The 6,000-nt window shown below is 44.1% G+C and overlaps 1 protein-coding gene across 12 annotated transcripts in view; it reads left to right on the plus strand.

Moving 5' to 3' along the window:
• arfip1 (ADP-ribosylation factor interacting protein 1 (arfaptin 1)) overlaps positions 1 to 6,000 on the plus strand; it is a 179,464-nt gene that overhangs the window by 45,024 nt on the left and 128,440 nt on the right. For 5 of the 12 annotated variants that reach the window (XM_078212709.1, XM_078212672.1, XM_078212754.1 and 2 more), the window contains exon 2: positions 4,615 to 4,738. The exons of 3 other annotated variants lie outside the window; for them this stretch is intronic. The gene's annotated coding sequence lies outside the window, so the exon portion shown is untranslated. The remainder of the gene's footprint in view (positions 1 to 4,614; positions 4,739 to 6,000) is intronic. 4 more of the 12 variants (XM_078212690.1, XM_078212765.1, XM_078212717.1 and 1 more) reach the window with 1 other exon arrangement.

The following is a 6,000-nucleotide window of genomic DNA, read 5'->3' on the forward strand; positions in this document are numbered from 1 at the left end:
GTGTGACAAGACCATGCATTGCAACGAGCAGATCACACATAACAAACAAAAGTTAGAAGGAACATGGCTCACCAGCAAGCTTGGTAACTGTGGGTCTATCTGGTGATCTTGCTGCTGCTCTCTGTGGAGGGAGATAGCCAGTCCATTCTGCCCGACACATTCCACTGTTGTTTTCCACCTCACATCAATCTCTCTGGTTGCCACTTGTTTGCATGCTGCTCCACAACCTTGTATCTCCCATGGAAAGCCTTTACGGACCTCAGTTTGAGAAACACTGATCTGAAATATCTGGAATCACATTTGAGCCATTATTTATTAAATATTGGATGCAAGATGTCGGAGTGGAAATGAACATATGTACCATTGGATTGCTTCCAATGCTTCATTGGATTGCTCTACAGACCAACAAACTAGTGGGAAAGACAAATGAGAATAAATTTGAGGGAAATTACAGAGAGTTGCAGACTATGGATGAGTGATAATGGGGGATTTCAATTATCGTAACGCAACAATGTAAAAAGCAGAGAGGAGGAAGCCTTTCTGAAGCTCATTCAGGAGGATTCTGTTGATCAGTATGTTTCTGGCGCATTGCTGGATCTGGTTTTGAGGAATGAGTGGATCACGGGTCTGTGGGGGGATATTTGGGGAACAGGGATCATAGTATTGTAGGGTTGAGGTTAGCCATGGAAAAGGACAAGGAGCAATCCAAAGAAAAATACTTAATTGGATGTTAGCCACTAAAGCCAGCGCTTCCTGGTTGACAAAAGTGACACAGGTGGATGAACCGAAAGTGGAAGGAGACGTGTCCACCATGTGTCCGGTGAATAATACAATTGAGAACCAGGCTGAAGACAGGAAGTTCAAAGAGACAGGAGGTGAAAAAAGGAGAGAGTAAAGAGACTGGCAGCTAACGTAAAAGGGAATCTAAAAGCCTTCTTTGGACATCATCTGCTTCTGAGGGCAGCACGGTAGCACAGTGGTGAGCACTGCTGCTTCACAGCCCCAGGGACCTGGGTTCGATTCCCGGCTTGGGTCACTGTCTATGTGGAGTTTGCACATTCTCCTCGTGTCTGTGTGGGTTTCCTCCGGGTGCTCCGGTTCCTCCCACAGTCCAAAGATGTGCGGGTTAGGTTGATTGGCTATGCTAAAATTGCCCCTTAGTGTCCTGGGATGCGCAGATTAGAGGGATTAGTAGGTAAAATATGTAGGGATATGGGGGTAGGGCCTGGGTGGGATTGTGGTCGGTGCAGACTCGATGGGCCGAATGGCCTCTTTCTGTACTGTAGGGTTTCTATGATGATGATTTCTACCTTTTCACTCCTTGATAGAGCTTATGTGACAGACAAATTCTCTCCAATTCTGTTTTGGGCCAGACTCTCCAGTTGTTGCCGTGTATGACCTTCAGCTCTCACCTCCTTTTCTGTATCCCACCTCCATGTGTTTCTTGGTCTACCTGCTTTCTATTTCCTTGCAGGTTCCATGTGAGAACTTGTAATGTTGTTCTGTGGCTTCCTTAAAGCATGACCTGTGCAATTCCACTTTCACCTTTTGATTTGGAGGACCATTGGGTCTTGTTTTGCCTCCTCCCATAGCCTGATATTATTGGTGGTATTTGGCTAGTTTATCCAAAGGATCCTTCTGAGCCTCTGTTGGTGAAGAGTTGGATTTCATCAACATTATTTTGGTGGTTCTCCATGTTCTGGAGCCATAAAGGTGATGGCAATAATCTCTCCCTCAATGTCAGTGAAATGAAGGAGCTAGTCATTGACTTCAGGAAGCATCGTGGAGGATGTGCCCCTGTTCACAATGGGGATGAAGTGGAAATGGTCGAGAGTTTCAAGTTTCTAGGTGTCCAGATCACCAGCAACCTGTCCTGGTCCTTCCATGCAGTTGCTCTAGTTAAGAAAGCCCACCAACACCTCTACTTTCTCAGAAGACTAAGGAAATTTGGCATGTCTACTTCAACTCTCACCAACTTTTACAGATGCACCATAGAAAGCATCCTTTCTGGTTGTATCACGGCTTTGTATGGCTCCTGCTCTGTCCAAGATCGTAAGAAACTATAAAGGGTTGTGAACAAAACCCAGTCCATCACGCAAACCAGCCTTCCATCCATTGACTCTGTCTACGCTTCCTGCTGCCTCGGAAAAGCTGTCAGCATAATCAAGGACCCCACGCACCCCAGACATGCTCTCTTCCACCTTCTTCCGTCAGGAAATAGATACAAAAGTCTGAGGACATGTACCAACCGATTCACAAATAGCTTCTTCCCTGCTGTCATCAGACTTTTGAATGGACCTATCTCGTATTAAGTTGATCTTTCTCTATACCCTAGCTATGACTGTGACACTACATTCTGCACACTCTCCTTTCCTTCCCTATGTATGGTATGCTTTGTATAGTGCACAAGAAACAATACTTTTCACTGTATACCAATACATGAAATCAAAGGAGAACAGACTTTACATTGGAGTTGAAGATCTTTAGCTTTAGGGCTTTGGTGATCTCTCTTGAGAGTGATGAATGCTGCTCTGGTCTTCCCAATTCCGATCTTTACATCCTCAGTAATGTACTTTATCTATCTGGGTAGAATTGTAAGTACTACATGTGGAATAGACAAGGATGATCTTTGGACAAATGAATTGAAAAAGAGTAGTGGGAGGAGGAGTGTGTTTGATGTGGGACCAAGAATGGGATCTCTGAATGAAGGAAGAGAGCGAAGCTGAGGTTTGAAATGAATACTTTGCATCTGTCTTTACCAAGGACGAAGATGCTGCCAAGCTCATCATGAAAGATGAGATGATCACCGCACTGCTTGTGATAAAAGTTGCTAATGGCAAGGTATTGGTAAGGCTGACTGTACTTAAGTTGAAAGTCACCAGGTCCAGATCAATGTTTCCGCAGATGCTGAAGGATATAAGGGTGGAAATTGCAGAGGTAATGACCAGCATCTTCCAATCCTCCTTACGTATAGAAATGGTGCCAGAGGGCTGGAGATTGCAAACATTCCACCCTTGTTTAATAAAGGGGACCAGGATAAATCCAACAACTCGAGGCCTCAAGTTCAACTTAAATGGTGGAGATGTTTTTAGAAACAAATCTTTGAGACAAAATTGAAGCCACTGCAACAAAGGTTCATCAGACTCATCCCAGGGATGGTGGGAGTATCCTGTGATGAGAGGTCAGGGAGAATGGCCCTGAGAGGTGATCTCATTGAAGCATACAAAATTCTTACAGGGCTCAACAGGGTCAATGCAGGAAGGAGTTTCCCCTGGCTGGGAGTTCTAGGACCAGAGGACATAGTCTCAGAGTAGGACCAAGATGAGAAGAATTTTCTTCAGTCAGAGGATGGTGAATGTTTGGATTTCCCTACCCAGAGGACTGTGGAGGCTCAGTCGTTGAATACAGTCCAGACACAGATCGATAGATTTCTACATATTAACGATACCAAGGGATATGGGGATAGTGTGGGGAAAATGGCATTTAAGAAGATCAGCCATCATGAATGGGGGAGCAGGCTCGAGGGATTAGATGGCCAAGTCCTGCTCCTATTTCCAATGTTCCTATATTCATGAGGGGAATGAGGTTTATGTTGTGTGTGTGGATTTCCACAAGTCACTTGATAAGGAATGTTGGACTGGCCAGTAAAGTTGAAGCCTGTGAAGGGATTATGGAGTTGAAGTTGGATGAGTGACAGTGTAGTGTCTTTGGGACTGGAGGAAAATACATAGCGGAGTTCCTCACTGGTTGATTCTAGGACCACTGACTATGCAAACCATCAAAGTAGTTGTCTTTAAGGTGACCCATGTCCAGTTAGGTTTCATAGTGGTGCCAGTTTGACCATGCAACAATATAGTTGGTTGGTAGACTCACATTTAATAAGTCACAGTTTCTTAACTGTAAAAAAAAAATTCAAAACCATCAGGTTTTAGGTAGTTTCAACTACTTAACTTTTTTGATGTTGGTTCAAGACTTGGTAGAATTAATGGAGCTTCACAATATGCTGCTTAAGACCATACGGTAATGTATACTTGTAAATGAGAGTTAGATTGTTTTCAAAATTCAGCGACACAGTGATTAGCATCGCTGCCTCTCAGCGCAAGGGACCCGGATTCGATTCCGGCCTTGGGTGACTGTCTGGGTGGAGTTTGCACATTCTCCCCATATCTGCGTGGGTTTCCTCTGGGTGCTCTGGTTTCCTCCCAAAGATGTGCTGGTTAGGTTGATTGACCATGATAAATTTCCCCCTGGTGTCAGGGGGATTAGCAGAATAAATACATGGGGTTGCCGGGATAGGGCCTGGGATTGTTGTTGGTGCAGACTCGATGGGCTGAATGGCCTCCTTCTGCACTGTAGGGATTCTATAATTCCATGATCACTGAACTAAAAGTGGCAAACAGCACCATCTTGTGGTTGTTTGGAATATTCCATTGTTTTTGGGAAGTTATCTATTTGGATTTACTCCCAATTTTTTGAGATTCAGATTGCTTTCCTCTAGTCTTTTCATATAAAACAATTAAATTAATCTTGATCACTTTGTTTGGTTCTTTTGTCACCTGTGCAACTTGAATCTTACTTTGCATTTTTCTTTCTCCCTTTATCTCCTCTCATAAGTGAAGCAGTTGGTGCAGACCGAGAACTGCAGGAATGTGAGTGAAGCCTGAGAAACTGACCCAAGATCTAGTTCAGGTCTGGTGAGCAGAAGAAAGAAGCGTCTTCAGTCACAGGAGTTCAAATTGTGAGTGATGAAAGATAAATAACAGTAACGATTGAATAAAAGAACTGTAACATTTCTGGTTGCTAATCAGAAGTGGCAACGTATTGTCTTTGTACTTATCTAATATAAATTCCAGCATTATATTGGTATATAAATCAATGATGTTCCATGATACTCCAAGTATATCTATTTATGAAGGTCTAGCATATGGCCCACATTTCTGTTTCACAAACCTTGCCTCCTGTTAGAAACATCGAAACATAGAAAACAACAGCACAAAACAGGCCCTTCGGCCCCACAAGTTGTGCCGAACATATCTCTACCTTTAGGCCTATCTATAACCCTCCATCCTATTAAGTCCCATGTACTCATCCAGGAGTCTCTTAAAAGACCCTATTGAGTTTGCCTCCACCACCACTGACGGCAGCCGATTCCACTCGCCCACCACCCTCTGTGTGAAAAACTTCCCCCTAACATTTCCCATGTACCTACCCCCCAGCACCTTAAACCTGTGTCCTCTCGTAGCAGCCATTTCCACCCTGGGAAAAAGCCTCTGAGAGTCCACCCGATCTATGCCTCTCAACATCTTATATACCTCTATTAGGTCTCCTCTCATCCTTCGTCTCTCCAAGGAGAAAAGACCGAGCTCCCTCAGCCTATCCTCATAAGGCATGCCACTCAATCCAGGCAACATCCTTGTAAGTCTCCTCTGCACCCTTTCAATCTTTTCCACATCCTTCCTGTAATGAGGCGACCAGAACTGAGTACAGTACTCCAAGTGGGGTCTGACGAGTGTCTTATATAGCTGAATCATTATCCCCGGACTCCTAAACTCAATCCCTCGATTGATAAAGCCAGCACACCATACACCACCTTAACCACCTCCTCCACCCGCAGGGCCGATTTTAAGAGTCCTATGGACCCGGACCCCAAGGTCCTTCTGATCCTCTACCGTACTAAGAGTCTTTCCCTTTATATTGTACTCCTTCATCAAGAAGGAGTACAATATCAAGAATTTTGCACAACACTTTTTATGCCAACATTAATATAAAGTGGGAAGACTATGAGAAGTATGTTGGCCCTTTTCTTAATGAGAGAATCTATCTGCAACCCACCCTGTAATTGCCAGTTCTCTACCAGGTTCTGGGTATTAAAGTCAACCAGATATTGTAGATTCAGACACTATTCAACTCATCATATCTGTGCTGGCTCCCTGTAAGAGCAATTCAGCTAATCCTACTTCCCCACATCTTCCCCATCGCCCTGCAAATCTTTTCTCTTCA

This window comes from Mustelus asterias, chromosome 1, assembly GCF_964213995.1.
Source record: "Mustelus asterias chromosome 1, sMusAst1.hap1.1, whole genome shotgun sequence".
NCBI lineage: Eukaryota > Metazoa > Chordata > Chondrichthyes > Carcharhiniformes > Triakidae > Mustelus > Mustelus asterias.